Raw genomic sequence first — 18454 nt, 5'->3', positions numbered from 1 at the left:
GCTAGGATTGTTTGGGGAGGAGGTTAAAATTCCCTCAGGTATTTTGTTCAGTATTTTTTCTCAAATGGAAACACCAAATTGGCGTCATTTTATTGTATGTAAAATTTTTGTTGGATAATAATAATAAAAATCTCATTTGTTGCACTGATTTTCCCAAGTTGGGCTTTTCCGGGGACGATTGTCCAAAAATAACGGTGTCAAAATTTTGTGTGTGCTAGAATTTCTCAGTTTCCAGCTTTCTATTTTTCCGCAATACCTTTTTATGGTGAAAATTGCAGTTGTGATTTTATTCATTATTTGTCGTAGCAAATAAACTGCACAATTAAATTTATAGTTGGAAGAATAATTTCCAGTTGTTGCAATAGATGAAATTTTCATAGTACCATGCATGTAATGAAGGGGGTTGGATGTGTCAGATTCCAGCTAGAGTCGGGAGGATTTTTTGGAGCTGACAGGGATGTTGTCTGTTCCAGGGTTGATTATAAATGTGCTCTCAGTATCAACCTTGAAGGATGTTAGATATGTAGTTTTGTTCCAAGATGGACATGTGCTTCTATATTTAGGGGGAGCGACCTTGGATGCAACTATAGTGCTTGGTATCAGTCAGGGGCAGTCATACAGGTTGTTGAGACAACCTGTGGGTATATCTGAGGGGATCTTGGATGCAGGATCAATGTCAGTTGCTAAGAGGGAGTAGGTGGCAAGGAAGAGTGATTCTTTAGGTACTGCAAAGAGCCTCGACCGGTATGATATGACATTGTTAGATGCTAATGATCAAAGTTTTGTTGAGAAGTCTACGACATGAATTGTTAAAATATTTCTCTGCTTGGTACTTACTTGTGATATACTTTTACTTCTTAGTTTATAGTCTTTTCTTCATTATGTTATTATTGTGTTCTTTTCATCAAGACATTTACCAATGTGCACAATAAAAGACAAGTTTCAGCTAGGGCCAAAACCTCGCACCTCTTGAGAGGAAAACCCGATCAAAATTCTTCTTCTAGATCTTCAATTGATGAGTACCAAGACCATGACACAGACCCTTGACTCTAGTATCCTCCCAAGAACGTTGTCACTAACCTTGATGCTCTGCGTCTTTCCTTTCTCGACTTCCTTCTTAATCTTGAACTGCTCTATGATTTCACTAGCTTCCTCTAGAGAATCTTGGTCTCTAGATTTTGATCCCGATTACCTAGAAGAAATCTCCTTCATTGTCCCAGAAGAAACTTCCTCTTTGTTGGCCCAAAGGAATCCCTTCTTCGTTGCCCCAAAAGAAGAAACCTCTCTTTGTTGATCCAAAAGAAACCCTACTTCGCAATACCCAGAAGAATCTCCTTCGCTATACCTTATTCCCACTTCTTTTGTTGGACTCTTCTTCGCACTTCTTCTTGATCGAATGCTTGTTGAGTTGCTTGCTCTAAGTGAGGCCGAGTGTGGCTTATAAATAAACCTTTCCTCATGTCCTTTAGGTCGACATGATCACTTGTGGTTAGGTCGACTTCTTCTTGCTGTTTCTTCCATCGTTGTAGGCTGACTTGATGAGGATAAGTGACAAGGTCTTGGAGGATAATTTTCATAGACAAGTTTGACATTTTACAAAGTGTAACATGACTTCATTACATGACAATGACTCTAACATTTTATGACTAGATGACAAATAAATCCTAAAGACTCTTAATGGGAGTCTTGACTCAAAAATAAAATTTCTTTCTCATGAAACCAATGAAGCAAGTCAGTATAATAATTTTATTTTTCTTCTTTACATCTCATTACATAACATCATAATTACATGTCATTATGAAGACCTGACCTAGTTACACTTTTTAACAGATCCTAGAAGCATGGTTGGAAGGAACATGTCTTCAGATCGGATTCCGAAGCAGGTAGCAGGGAAGTCTTCTAGTTCAAATGGAGTAGCTACAACAACAGATGGCATGGTGGTGTCGCAGACAAACCCAGGTGGAGTAGATTCTCCCTGAAGTACCTCCCTCACTAAGAGGGAGTGTTAAGTTTTGTAGCTCGTAAGGTACTTCTAGTCTTGTGCCTCGACTAGAAGAACCTTGATTTGCCTCTTTAGGAGCTTGCATGCAAGAGGTAGAGTGTGTAAGTGAGTTGCACGCATGTGAATGTGTTGAATGTGACATGCTTGAGATGTGCATGTAAAGCAAGCTAAATTTATGATTTGTACTTGAGTTAAAGTAGAGAAAGCTAAAGATAGGATATTTACTAAAGTAAAGTTACTTATCTTTAGTTAACTTGATAACCTAATTTTGGTTGTTAATTTTAACTTAGGAAAGCTATAAATTGAGCCTAAAGTGAGGAGCTAAGACACAACAACAACACAATATTGAGAGAGGCTTCTCAGTGAGCGTGTGTTGGGTCTGAGAGAGTGCAGAGAGGCTGGTGATCAGTTTTGTAATATTTATTTTCTCAGTTCGGTCATTATCAGGATGAGAGCCAAAGTAAGTTATGTGATTAATTAATTAATGAAAACTGTTGATTAGGTAGAAATTTGTTTATGTGTATGTGATTTAGATCAAGTAATTTTTCTTCTGCTAAATATTTTGGTTAGGAACTTAGCCATGTATTTGTTCAGTTAATAATTGTTGTGAACTGAATACCAGGTGCTTGTTTCAGGAAATTCTAATAGCTTATGGAAATAAACACTGAATTGGTGTACTTCGAGGGAACAATGTTTTACAACACGATACACTTCAATTCTTTTCAACCAAATACACAAAGTAGCGCAAGGAAATAAATACTGAATTGATGTACTTCAAGGAAACAATGTTTTCAGATCTTAATACACGGTTTCCAAAATAAAATAGACCTAAAAATAACTTATTACATTGGATCTATTACAACCACAAATCTTCCCCTTTAGATTTTTCATGTTTGATACTGAACTGGTGTACACACTTTCCAATATAAAACAGATCTGAAAATAACTTATTAAATTAGATCTATTACTGCTGTAAATAGATAATGAATTGTTGTACTTAAGTTTAACAATTTTTCAGCTCTTAAAACACATTGTCCAACATAAACACCTCTGAACTAACTTATTACATTGTATCTATTACAACTATAAATCTTCCTCTCTACCCTTTTAGCTTTTACATGTTTACAAAGTGGCTTCATATGTATTATATATATGATGAAGTTACAAGTGCATACCATGGCTTAATATAAGCGGGTGGAAGTTATTCTCTATGTCACGTCCTAAACCTGCACTTCAAGTTGTAAAGTCCTAAAACACAAGTGCAACCTCGGAGGAACTTAGGAACATTGCCCATTTTATCATTACAACTACACTTCCTCTCACTTTAAGCTAGCCCACGAGGGTCATTTCTTTAAGGAAATTTATGATTTACATTCGATTTGTGTGGATAGTGGATGGTGGGTTGCTAAGATCAGTGTAAATGCAAGGGTTATGGAGCGAAGTACAAACAAAGAGGGCTTGAGGTTGTGTGGATGGCGGGTTGCTAAGATCATTGTAAATCAAAGGGTTTATGGAGTCAAGTACAAACAAAGAGGGCTTGAGGTTATGGAGAGTGTTAAACCTCACATTGTATTAGGAGATTGTAATCATATCCTAGGTCTAAAGAGCCTAAAATAGATTTTGTGAACACATCGAATCAAGAAAATACTCAAGGTGCTATAAATTAGGGTTTTGAATTAGCAAATTGCAGTAACAAAATAATAGTTTATAACGACAACAAATTTAGCTATGAATAATGAATAAACTGTGTGAAATGAAGGCTAAATTAGAGAGTCTAGGGATAAAGTTACAACAATTTTTATGGTTAACACGACACATAACAACAAATAAAAATTTGACATCAACTCTAGAAAATGGCTGAAATATTAATGGAAAATCATTTTTGCTTCTCTAATGCACATTTACACAATGTCTAACCTTAGGGAATACATGAATAAGTTATTAAATGGTGAAAATATAAGATTGTTCTATAGCTCAACCTTAATCTACCATGCTATAAAAGGAAACACACATTTTTGTAATTTAAATGAATGCCATAAGAGATATGGGCTAGTGCCTTCTCAATCTAGGGCATATGGAGTCTAGGATTCAGACAATTCTAGGGTTTCCTTGGAGTGATACTAAATCCCAACAACTAGGGAAAATAAACTAATTTGTCCTAGGGTTTGAGATCTAGGTTCTTAATTTTCTAGATGATTAAGGGGAAGAAAAATATATCTTTATTCTTCAAATATTTGTAGGGAGGGTTTAGAAGGGTTTAGCCTAACAAGGGACAATGAAGCAAATACCAAATACTAACTTAGCACATGAACATACAAGATAAAGCATATAAACCAATTATACTTCACTATGCATCATTTGAGATTGACCACAAGCATTCTTGAAAAGAGATCACATCACATCCCAATTCCATCCAAGAAAAGTCGCTCAACTAGGCGTCTATAGTGCACAAGAGAGAAGAAGACTAAGCAAGAGATTAATAATCCAATTTGTGACAATGAATCAAGGAGGTAAATTGCTCCCCTATTTATACTAGGTAACTAGCAATTTAACTCAAAAATAGGAATAAAAGCCCCCAAAAAGTGTGAAATCTATGATATAAGGTGGATAGGTCATCAAGTTGACTAGAAAGATAGCCTCTAAAAAGAAATAACATGAAAAATAACTTCAAAAAGCCCACATAGGTGTGCAAAATCTCCTCCAAAGGTGACATCATCATCAAAAGGCATGTCTTTCTTTAAAAAGGTGAAATGGATGACTCAAGCGGTTTCTCTCATCCCATTATCATGCTTCTCCATACAAAGTGGTGGCGCATCATTGAATGGAATCCTCTCAAACCCTATGTCACCCTCTAAATGCTCTTTCCTTCATCAAATGGAGTACTAGGGTGAATCATGAAGCTAGGGCATGACATCATCAAGTTAGAAGGTGTAATATTCCCTCCAAAGGGGTCCCAAGTGATCATCATCATCAATCACTATCAAGAGAAGAGTAATAGACGTCCAAATTGCCCCAACATCCTCCGTACAATCCTTCGCATCATCAATACAAGTGGTGGAGTGTCCTATGTGAAGTGTTGGAATAGTCTCACATCATTCCTCAAGGAATCTTGTTTGCATTTGGAGCATTATCTAACACATTCTCGGAATCAAGTGAGATCAACATCATGGGTAAAAGAGCTATAAGATCATCAAGGTGGACCATATTTAATGTAAGTCCATCAAAGTACCTCATACAGGTATCATCTTCAAATGTCCCACTAGCTTATGATTGTATACAAGTTTTCAGACATAGGTATGGAATAGTTCTCACATGACCCTATTAGGTGATTCCAACATTTAGGGGAAAAATTGTTCCTATGCTTACCATTTCAAAAGATAAGTGCAAGTGATGGGTCTTCATGAAAGTTGTCATAATCTTATACTAGGTTGTATAAGATTGTCATCCATGAGTGCCTTTGTAGAGGGAGCGCTTAGCAGCATTAGTCATCTTCCCTCGCCAGTTCCTTTGTATAGGGAGTGCCATCCATGAGTTCCTTCGTAGAGGGAGCACTTCGCTGCTTGAGTCATCTTCCCTCGCCTTTGTTTTTTCCAAGCCCCTTTATTTTCATTTTTCTTTATTTGATTTAGCTTGTTTGACAAGCTTCTTAATTATCACACAATAACGATATTATATTCCTCCTTTAATGTTGTGCAGTTTATCACTTCATCTGGGTTGGGATGTTCTTTGAGAGTTCTTTTTACTTTGATAGGCGTGATATGCATGGATGCTCTTGTGGATGAGTGGCTATATAAGAGTGGGTAGAGTTTAAGCTATAATTGGCTTTTGCTTGCTTTACATCCCTTTCCATTCTTTTGCATTGTGACTTTTGGATTATGCTTTTTCTTTTCTTACAATTGCATCAACCTTGGGTATTTCCAACCCCTTCTTCTCATAGGATAAGGTATATAGGTTTCTAGCATGAGCGAATGAGAACAACCAATTAAATGATGGGATAATGAAATGAGGAAATAATGACAATTGTTAAGTATGAGCAACATGCAACACTACCACCCTAGATGGGGTGACTTGAGAAGCGCAAAGGGTTGAGGGGGGAAATGTTGTTGTCAACTCAGGTAATGGAGGAGGGATCCATGTCTGCTTCCCCTCATAATATGTTATTTATGTGGTATGCAATAACAATTACTGTCTACTGTATGTTCATGGTATAATGGGTTTTAACTCTTGACAATCAACTCTTACATGCGATCGTATCTCTGGTGGGTTGGTCACTTGCCTTGGGAAGTCTCTCGAAGTACTTTGGCTTTGGTTCATGATGGTGTTTTCATTCTACTTGGCTACCTTTCCATCTTTCCCTTTTGACTTTTCCAGTCTCTTCCTCTGGACTTCATTGAGCTAGCCTAGGGAACTTTCTTGTCTGTCTATATGATGTTTACTTGGTTAAGGTGATATTTGCTTGCAGGTTTTTCATGTTTTGGGCTAGGCTTGAGACCTCTTCCCCAACCTTTTCTCTTGTGCCCGCAGGTTCTCACTTCTATATCTTTGTTTCTCTTCGCTGGTTTGGCACCCAATATGACCAAATAGACAACCCCATGAAGATGTAGTTGTGAAGGTCGGGGTTCAGCTGGTGGTTCCTAAGTGCATGCATGGGCCTAATCATTAGCTGACTCTTCCACCAACGAACACTACCCGAGGTGCAACAAGAATTATGGGAGGAATAGGAGGAAATTGTAAGTGAGAGTGATTGTTTTTCGGACTCAAAGGTTTTATTTATCGTTTCAGATTGCTTGTCAGATATGCTCAATAGTCATCATTTTCATTTGAATCATTATTTGCACATTGTTGATCTTTATTGGCAACTAAAATCACCATTGGAAAAAGTCCTACTGGAGAGGAGATGGAAGAATTCTTGTTTATGTTAGATGAAGTCTAACTATAATTCAAGGACATGGAAAATAGGTTGGCATGGATAGAGGCAGATTTAGCCTCGGCCTTATTAGCCTCGACCTTGTTATAATTTTGTTATGGTAGGGATATTAGACATTATTTGGACAAATGATCCTTATTATATTTTTGTTATGGTAGGGATATTAGACATTCTTTGGACAAAGGATATTCTATTTTTCCAATGGTCCGATTTTCCTTTTGGAAAATTAAAGGCTAATAGAGATCCAAGACATTTGTAAAAAAAAGACGGATCACTACCACAATTAGAGCCTCTTATTTGTGCCCCTCCTAGACAATGAAAGAAAGTCCCAAAGGAAGGCCATAATGGACTAGGAACAAATGATAACCACCAAGGTGAAGTAAGGGGTTAATTATACAACCCAAGCATCATGATCTATAATCTAAACTCGACACATGATCCATGCTAGGATGCCAAAAACATTAAATGGAATATGTAAAAATGGTTGATGTACCTTACAATAGATTACCCCACTTTATTGGATGAATATTCTAGATAAATGAATGTACCAACAAAAGAATGGGTATTTGTGGATCATGGTTAGGGGTTGTTTCATTATAGGAGAAATATTTTCTCTTAAAGTTACCCATGTATGTGGATGAGTAACATTTGGCTCCAACTTGGGGACATGTGCTCACTGTAAGAGCACATAATCCATGTACACAAAAGAAGAGTGCATGAGAATCCCATCAATCCCTGTGATCCGGATTTAAACAGGAACGCAATAGATTACAGAGATAACCATAAATACAGAGATGAAATAACCATAAACACAGAGATGCAGCGGAAATAATACTTCATTCCATTACTGTAAAATACTGAAATATGCTTACAAACAGAAATGGAAAGAAACCAGCTAGGGCGATGGTAGCTTATCTCTGAGAAGAGATGTGGCGGCTACATGCCTCTGAACTGTTCCGAACTGTGTTACAATGAGGCTCGAAGGCCTATTTATTGTTGAGAAACAATGGAAAACCCTTCACATCCCGAAACCTAACCCCTAGAAGATGAAACGCCAAATTGTGGGCCCCGTTTGGGTAAATTGGTACATCAATTTCCCGGGGTCGTAACTTTGGCATACGATCTCCGTTTGACGCGTACGATAGCTCGTTAGAAAGATCTATCCGAGTACTACCACTTTGGGAGGCAACATGGGTCCATGGACCCATGTTGCCCCAGAATCCCAAAAAAACGTCGTTTAGGGCCTCAAAACGGCTCCGGAAGTTCAGGACCCGAAAAACTGCTAAAAATAGTAAACTGTGCTACAATTTAGGAAACTGAAAAGACTGAAAGAAACAGTTGTGGGGGTCCAAATGGGATAGGTGGGTGGCCACCAACATCCACCTGGATCATTCCTCCCCCCTTAGGAAGCAATGGTCCCCATTGCGTTGAGTTCCTCCATCTGCTGAACTTGTCCTACAATCTCTGATGTGTCCAGTGATGGTGGGAAGCATGGTCGATGATGGTCCACATTGAATACTCGGTGCAAGCGAAGGAATGGAGGAATGTTGTGCTTCAAAGCATTGTTTCCCATAGCCTTGGTACTGCTGTAAGGACGATGTCAGAGTGGTCTGAGCTTCTGATGGGTTTTGGTAAGGCGTCCTTTCTGCCGATGCAACCAGACTTTGTTGCCCACCTGAAACTTGTGTGGTACCCATGTAGGTGAGGAGAAGTTGTTCCTGTGTTTTGTCATGACCGTATCCCTTTGCTGCTGCTGCTGCATGGAGGAACCCTTTGCAGGAGTCATGGATGTAGTAACGATCTTCCCCTTATTTTGGGAGTGAACCAGACAGATAAATTTCCTGGTCTGTGAGATGAGCTTGCTGCCTTTCTTAGCAGTGATCAAAGATGTGGCGGTAGGTGGGGCTACCTCCGGTATCCTGTATAATGAATTATTCAAAGAAATAATGACAGCACGAGGCCTGGACTCATACACAGCATGTCGCCTCCACAAGTATGGTTGGCCTAATAATACATCGCAAACATCCAGGGGTGTAACATCACACAATACCTCGTCCGTGAAGGGTTTGATGCTGTAGGGAAGGCAGCACTGCTGGCGAACTTTCAGATCTCGTCCTTCGTGGAGCCACCCGATACTGTACGGCTGCGGGTGCGGTGTAGTCGGTAAGCCCAACCGCTTCACAACCTCTGCTGAAATGAGGTTCTTTTGGCTACCATTGTCGACAATGAATCGCAGCGGTGAACCCTTCACCCACATCTGTGAGTGGAAAAGACGCTCCCCCTCCTCTGGATCTTCGGGCTCATTTTTCTTGATCTTGGCGGTGGCAACAGTGGCACTGGGATCTGCATCAATGATCTGCTTCCCTTTACCATTCCCCTTGTCGGGTTCTGGCTCAGGGTCAGAACATGCATCTAATTCGGAAGCCTTCAACTCGGCCACAAGCGACTGCTTGGTCCGACACTCACTTGTGTTATGAGTGGGACTCTTGTGGAACTCACACCACTTTCCTGTGTCCTTCTTCGGCTTCGTGGTGTTGTTCTTTTCTTGCGGCTTCGACGGGTTGTCTTGGGTCACCCCGCCTTGGCTTTGTCCTTTGGGCTTCAGATTTGCAGATCCAAAGTCTCGCTTCTTTTGTTTGAACTTTTGCTCGATTTTGACAGCGTATCGGTATGCTGTGCCGAGTGAGGAGATGTTCAAGAACACCATCTCTTCCTGGATGTATCTGTGCAGGCAGCCACGGTATTTGAGTACCAGATGCAGCTCAGAATCTTTGATACCCAACTGCGTGCGAAGGGTATGAAAAATGTTTGTGAACTCTGGCACATCTTGGTCTCGTCCCTGCCGCAGTGTGGTCCATTTGATGTATTTGTCCTCATAGCTTCCCACAGGGTAGTACTGCTCCTTGATGGCATCCCGAAAGTCATTCCAAGTGGGTGCGGCCGAAAATAGTGAGCCTGTACTTTCATCCTTCTGCTCGCAGTAGGTTTCCCACCAGTCCTTGACGTGGGGGGCTGCTTTGAGAAGAGCGAAAACAATCTTTTCCCGACTTGAAAATTCATGAACAGAAAAATACCCATCTTGCAGATTTAACCATTTATCTACGGCATCTGCGTCTATTTGACCCTCGAATATGGGGATTTCAAAATTAACTTGTACCTTAAACGGTGTGGCGTTTCCAGAGTCGTTGTTGGAAGCCGATGCGTCGCCTCTGGGTAGCCGCTGAAGGATCTGCGCAAAGCTATCCATCATCGCGTTCCTTTGTCGCTCGAGGGCTTCTTCGAGCAAGATTTTGATAGGATCTCCTGCCCCCTCATCTTTCTTCTCATCCGCCATGGGAGGCCGTCGGGATTTTCGAGGCTGGTCTTGCAAAGGTTCGACCAGTTCAAGCCCTAACTCCTTATATCCCGACCTCGTTGGGGACATACAAAGAAAAACAGAGAAAAAGCAGACCGCTCCGATACCACTGATCCGGATTTAAACAGGAACGCAATAGATTACAGAGATGACCATAAATACAGAGATGCAATAACCATAAACACAGAGATGCAGCGGAAATAATGCTTCATTTCATTAATGGAAAATACTGAAATATGCTTACAAACAGAAATGGAAAGAAACCAGCTAGGGCGATGGTAGCTTATCTCTGAGAAGAGATGTGGCGGCTACATGCCTCTGAACTGTTCCGAACTGTGTTACAATGAGGCTTGAAGGCCTATTTATTGTTGAGAAACAATGGAAAACCCTTCACATCCCGAAACCTAACCCCTAGAAGATGAAACGCCAAATTGTGGGCCCCGTTTGGGTAAATTGGTACATCAATTTCCCGGGGTCGTAACTTTGGCATACGATCTCCGTTTGACGCGTACGATAGCTTGTTAGAAAGATCTATCCGAGTACTACCACTTTGGGAGGCAACATGGGTCCATGGACCCATGTTGCCCCAGAATCCCAAAAAAACGTCGTTTAGGGCCTCAAAACGGCTCCGGAAGTTCAGGACCCGAAAAACTGCTAAAAATAGTAAACTGTGCTACAATTTAGGAAACTGAAAAGACTGAAAGAAACAGTTGTGGGGGTCCAAATGGGATAGGTGGGTGGCCACCAACATCCACCTGGATCACCCTGGTGCTCGCAGACTTGTGACCTACATCACTCTAGTATTTACTAGATCTATAGGCGAAACTATTAGTATTATAGCAATAGGGTGATATCATCACTTGGAATAGGAGAGATAATAAAAACTACAAGTAAAAAATATAACTAAATTAAACTAAATTACCATTTCGTTATTTTTGGAAGAAAAGCAAGGAATGATGCAAAATCAATATTCATGGTACATAACCTTCTGTAATCTAATCAAATATATCATAATTAATCAAGTGCCAAAATAAGGTTTAGAAATTGACCACTAACTGGCAATGGTAACTTCACCCCATCAAGGTTAGTCAGGTAAAAATAATAGGATCTAATAGTTTCATGAACCTTGTATGGGCAGGGATCATTATCCATCATGACCATGTCTTCCTTTGTTAATCTTTCCCCCTTAACTTTGTGATTAGGGTTCTTCTTGGCTCTATGTCTCCTTTTCTTTTTACACTTTGATCACAAGGATTTATCCTACGTGGCTGAATATCAAGAGTACCTTTTGCTTTAACAAAAGTTGGAAAGGTCAGGTCAACTCCTTAAAGTTAATATCATCATTCAGATGGCATATGTCATTTCCTACACCACCCCTTACTCCCAATTTCTATTCCTCAAAGAAGTTTGAAGACCATAATGTTGCCAAGTGATGTTAAGATTTAAAGGTTCTACTTGTTTGTCGTCCTTAACTTTACTATCTTAGACAACTCTATCAATGTTTTCTTCTAAAGTGAAAGCGAATATGCAAAGATCCTAAGAACGACCCTTGGTTGGTGTTCATTTAATTGGTGGAGTCATGATGTCCCCATAACTTGACCAATATGGCGCCATTCAGATTCTCCCTTGATGTGTCGAGCCAACTCTTGCTGACTTGATAGGTACTGAATCAGACCATAAGAGAGGATATCTACAAATTTTACATTTAGGTCACTTGGACCTCACTTTTGACAAGCCTGCACTCAAAGATGCCCATCTACCAAAGCACTTTTTGGAACTTCAAGACTACAGCATAGTTTTGCCCCCTGTACACATGCCGACATTAGATGCACTCCCTCAAGATCCCACTAAGGTTAGTTTCGAGTTGGTTCACATAGAATCTAGATATAGATGGAAACAATATACCACGTTTAAATAGGAGATGCCAAATGTGCCACCTATAGCAGCGAGAGACCAAGATGCACCTCATTTTTAGGTTCCCCCCATATTATGAGATTAGAGGATGCTACCATTACCTATATTGGGATTCAAGGGGATCCCTGTTAAATTTAGTTAACAATGGTATGTTCTACGCTTAGCACAATTACTTCAATGTACTTTAAGCAACCCAAGGACAATTTTCAAATTAGATTCCAATAGCAATCACATTAACCATAAATCACATTGACAATAACTGTAGATAGAACATAAAATAAAAGTAGAAGGAAAAAGAAGACAAGAGGACACTAGATTTGGCGGATGCTAGGGAAAACTCCAATGTGGGGAAAACCCTTTGATCAATTCTTCTTATTATTATATCAAATGTTCAATAGGGAGGGAGTACATAAAGTCAAAATTGACTTGCCAAATCAAAGTCAAAATAACCCTGTCAAATTTACAATCAACTGCAGTAAAAAACAACCCTAACTAGAAAGTTAAAAATGGTCAATCCAATAGTGAAACTTCTCCTTTGAAGCTCGGTTAAAGGCAGTCAAACTCGGCCTGCAACAGTAGTCAAAGTCAGCCCAAAATAGTCATAAAATCTGTGGTCAAAGTGGCCTGCAGTGAACGTAGGTCAAAGTCCTCCTTTTGCCTCGGTTCCTGTGCCCAAAAATGCAGCTCGCTGAGTTAGAAATGCACCTTGAAAATGGAAGTCGAAGGATGCTCAAAAAGTCAAAGTCAGCACTGGTCAAACTACAGAGAATTCTGAAATTTTCGGCCTTGTAATTCTATTTGAAATTTGTCCTCCTTTGCCACACGTGTGAGAGAAAGAGAATGCCCAATAGATATACGAACCAATGAGATAAGGAGAGAGAAGAATGTGTGAGTGATGATGATGCCAAATGAGGTGAGAGGTCACTTGTATTTATACAAGTCGTTGAGAGTGAAGAGACACGTCCATTGGGCTTCATGAGCCAACATGATGATGTGGCCGACTGAGTAATTTGCACATGTGTGGGCATAAATTAAAAAACACACATTTGCTTGTCCAAATTAGATGATATTTATATCAATTTTATCCTCTTGAAAAAATGAATTTAATGCAATAATCATCTCAATCAAATGAGCTGTCCCAAGGTGGAATTTGGCCCTAGTTGCCAATTTTAGCACTCCCTCTCAACTAAGGAGAATTCCATTTGCCAGCCCATCCATCATCATCGATCATCATGCCATTTTGTCGTCATGTACCATCTTTGTATCTTCTCATCTCTGCGCCACTAAACAATGATATGAATAATGAAGAAGAATAGATCGAGAGTGATTCACAAGACCTTACGACTCTCCACTGACAAAAGTGAGTCCAGACAAAAGTTAGTTCAGAGGTAGAACCTCAATCAAACTTGATCCAAAATCAAGTTGTTGAACACCATGCATCCTAGACATAGGGAGTACGACAATACACGATGCGTCCATCTGTAGTGCTATGGTTCGTATTCACTTTTCCAACTCATTCGCCAGATGAGAGGTACTTCCCATGATTCCTGGACTACATGGGAGGATGTAAGCAGGAGAAGATGAACCACTCATCCTGCTCATATGCCATAGGAGAAGGTGACCCACTCATCCTATGCATATGTAAATCATAGGGGAAGGTGAACCACTCACCCTACACACATGTCATCAATTGTAGGGGAAGGTGAACCACTCACCCTACACACATGTCAACCATCATGGGGTATCACAGGTGACCTAGACATAGGGAGTACAACAATACACGATGCGTCCATCTGTAGTGCTATGGTTCATATTCACTTTTCCAACTCATTCGCCGGATGAGAGGTACTTCCCATGAGTCCTGGACTACATGGGTAGGATGTAAGCAGGAGAAGATGAACCACTCATCCTGCTCATATGCCATAGGAGAAGGTGAACCACTCATCCTATGCATATGTAAATCATAGGGGAAGGTGAACCACTCACCCTACACACATGTCATCAATTGTAGGGGAAGGTGAACCACTCACCCTACACACGTCAACCATCATGGGGTATCACAGCTGAAGGTGAACCACTCACCCTGTACACAATGTAATAATAGGGGAAGGTGAACCACTCACCGTATGCTCGCTCATAGCTGAAGTAACCCAAGCCCCCAAGAGCTCGCAAAGCTCAATGTCCAACTCAAGTGGCACCCTCATGGGAGGGCTTTTCCACTACTCCAAGCCTCTCTCGGGAGGATAATAATTTGGCCTTCCCTAAGTGCTTTGTGAGGATGTCTGCGACCTGCTCATCAGTCCTGATGTGTTGGAGAATTCCACCTGCCGGTCTATCCATCATCATCGACCATCAATGCCATCAATGCCATCCTATCGTCATGTAGCATCTTTGTATTTCATCTCATCTCTGTGTTGTTGAACACTGATATGAATAATGAAGAAGAATAGATCGAGTGAGTCACAAGACCTTACCACTCTCCACTGACAAAAGTCAGTGCAGAGGTAGAATCTCAATTAGACTTGATCCCAAATCAAGTTGTTGAACACCATGCATCCTAGACATAGGGAGTACAACAATACGCGATGTGTCCATATGTAATGCTATGGTCCTTATTCACTTTTCCCAACTAATTCGCCATATGAGAGGTACTTCCCATGAGTCCCGGACTACATGGGTAGGATGTATGTTGGGGCATCAAGGTGAACCACTCATCCTAATCATATGCCATAGGAGAAGGTGAACCACTCATCTTATGCATATGTCAATCATAGGGGAAGGTGAACCACTCACCCTGTACACAACGCACAAATATGGGAAGGTGAACCACTCACCCTATGGTCGCTCATAGCTCCAAGAAGTATCCCAAGCCCCCAGGAGCTCGTTGAGCTCAATGTCCAACTCAAGTGAGACCCTCAGGGGAGGGTCTTTCTACGACTCCAAGTCTCTCTCAGTAGGCTAAGAATTTGACCTTCCCTAAGGGCTTCGTGACGATGTTTGCGACCTGCTCATTAGTACTGATGTGTTTGATCTTGGTTGCTCCCCATTGTACCATATCCCGGATAAAGTGGTACTTGATATCAATGTGCTTGGAGCGGTCGTGTAACACGAGATCCTCTAAAAGGTGAATCCCACTATGGTTGTCGCAGAAGATCACTGTGGTACTTGGCACGTGCTCAAATAGCTCGTTGAAGAGCTTACTCAACTGAACAACTTGACAACAAGCCATACTAGTTGCAATATATTTGGCCACGACAGTGCTTAAAGCAATCGATTTATGCTTCCTGCTCATCCACGGAATCGAATCAGACCCCAATGAGAAGCAACATCCTGATGCGCTCTTTCAATCGACCACATTGCCAGCCCGATCAGGATCAATATATCTATGTCGCCTCAAATTCTCGGCAATGTATCTCAGTCCATAGTTGATTGTGCCACGAAGATATCTCAAGAGATTCTTAGCAGAAATCCAATGTATGTGATGAGGCTCGACCATAAATTGACTCAATGTATTCACAACGAAGCATATGTTCGAACGAGAGTTCACCAAGAACATCAAGGCCCCCACAAGTTGTCTATATTCAAAAGGGTTTTCCAATTCGGGCCCAACAATACTACCACATAACTTCTTGAAGTTGAGTTCTATCGAAGTAGACATAGACTTGCAATCCACCATCCCACATCTCTCGAGCAACTGCACAATGTATATTCCTTGAGAACGGTAAATCTCACTTGGCTTTTGCCAAACTTATAGGCCTGGGAAGTAGTGCATCATTCCTAGTTCCTTCATCTCGAACTCGGAAGCCAACTCCCTCTTGCATTGATAAATGAGAGGGTTTGCACCTGCCAGAAAGAGATCATCTACATAAAGGACCAAAATGACAGGTATGTCCTTTTGTATCTTGATGTATAGATTAGGATCAACATCGCTCCTTGTAAATTCCAACTTCACAAGATAGCTATCAATCCTCTCATACTAAGCCTTAGGGGCTTGCTTCAACCCATAGAGGGCTTTCTTCAACTTGCATACATGTGTCCTTTGATCTTGTATTTTGAGCCCTTGAGGTTGTTCCAATAGACTTCCTACTTAAGCGAGCCTTCCAAGAAAGAAGTCTTAATGTCCATTTGATGTAGGCTCCATCCTTGAGTGGTAGCAAGAGCAATAATAGATTGGATAGTGGTATATCGGGAAACTGGTGCAAATATCTCGTCATAGTCCACTCCTTCCTTTTGAGAGAAGCCTCGAGCAACGAACATGGACTTGTATTTCTCAACACTCTCATCAGCGCCATGTTTGATTTTGTATAACCATTTTGAGGTGACTACGGACTTGTCCTTCGGTCTAGGCAACACATCCCAAACATCATTTTTCATGATAGAGTCATACTCCTCATTCATCGCATCCTTCCATACGACTTCTTCAAATGTACATGGCTTAGTTTGAACAATAGTAATCATAGCAGCTAAGTACCCTTGATACCTGTTTGGATTCTTACTTTCACGGAATGCCCCTCTTGGAGCAATATGTCTTTCAACATCTTCGAGAGTATCTTTGATCCACAATAGTATTTTCCTTGAGGTAGAGGGATCACCACAAGGTGGATGAATGGGATCCATCGAGCCTTCAACATCGGGCATAGGCTCATCTGTCGGAGGTTCATCTTGTTTTTCTGCAGCATCATCATTATCCTTCCATGGAATGGGGATATCTCTTTCTTTCCCAAGGGCGGTGTCTTCATTGAAGGTGACATCATGGCTTATTTCCACCTCTTTTTGACTAGGCACATAGATTCTATATGCCTTTGAATTTTTACCTTATTCCACAAATATACCTTTCTTCCCAGATGCTTCCAACTTGTTTCCTTTCTCTTTAGGAACATGAAAATACACTGGACAACAAAATATTCTAAAATGAGAAACATTAGGTTTCTTAACAGAGAAGACCTCCTCGAGAGTCTTGAAATCCAGTGCTCGATGCAGGCTCCTATTTTGAACATACACCCTAGTGTTGGGAGCTTCTCCCCATAAGAACTTAGGTAGGCCTTGATCATGGAGCATGGCACGGGTGGCTTCCATAATTGTTCGATTCTTCCTTTAAGAAACTCCATTTTTCTTAGGAGTGTATGGAAAGGTTGTCTCCCTCTTAATGCCAGCCTCTCTGCAAAAGTCATTGAGTTCATTTGATTCATATCCAGTTCCATTGTCGGTCCTCAATATTTTGATCTTCTTCTCTGTTTGATTCTCCACCAATCCTTCTTTTTCAAGCAATAGATCCATGTTTTGTGAGAGAAGTCATCCACAAAAATTGCATAGTACAAGTATCCTCCCAATGGTTTTGTGGGCAACATACCAGATACGTTAGAATGGACGAATTGCAGAAAATCAGTAGTTTGGATTTTACTTGAAGGGAATGGTCCCCTTGTAATTTTCCCAGCGACACAACCCTGACAAACTCCTCCATGATTGATGTTGAAATCGAGCATACTGGTGACCATCTTCCTTACCCCAGGTAAGGCTTTGTAATGTAAGTGGGTGAACCTTCAGTGCCATAGCTCAGATTGAAGTGAAGCATCGCAAGTTAAGGCTCCTAAAGGACATCCTTCAACTTGATAGACACCATCAACCCTAAATCCAAGTGCAAATGCATCTTTAGGGTTTCTTTGCCAAATACGTACCTTTCCCTCAATGAATACTACCTTAAAGCATTTATCTTCTATCGTAGAAATAGACACCAGGTTTTTCTTCAAATCAGGCACATAGAATACTTCTTGTAGATGAATTGTTTGACCTTTGATTCAAGTGAAGAGTGATAGTACCTATCCATTTCACGGGGTAGTTGCCATTATCGCCAAGTATGATCTCCAAATTTGTTTTCTTTTCAATCAAATTTGAGAGGGCCTCTTTGTTCCCAGTGAAGTGCCTTGAGGCTCCACTATTAATCAACGAATGATCCAGAGAATCCAGAGGTGAGGCAGTAGATAATGCGGAAACAAGATAAAACTCCTTTTGTTTTTCTACAACATTACTTTCCTCATACCTGGAATTTCTCGTCCTTTTGGGAGGTCCACCATTTCCCAATCGAGCAGCGAGAGCATTCCTCTATCCTTTATTGTTGAACCTGTTGTTCCTTTGGTTTCCATTGCCTTTGAAATTGTTGTTGTTTTTGTCGTCATCCCTTGGAGAATTCTTCTTGCGAGGACATTATCTAACAAGTGGCCAAACTTGTTACAATTGTAGCACCTTCCTTTGCTTCCAT

Source organism: Pinus tabuliformis, chromosome 1_1, assembly GCF_031772625.1.
Source record: "Pinus tabuliformis cultivar Carrire ecotype Pingquan chromosome 1_1, CPIR1, whole genome shotgun sequence".
Lineage (NCBI taxonomy): Eukaryota > Viridiplantae > Streptophyta > Pinopsida > Pinales > Pinaceae > Pinus > Pinus tabuliformis.
The sequence above is the reverse complement of the archived record's forward strand: the minus strand, read 5'-3'. Positions refer to the sequence as shown.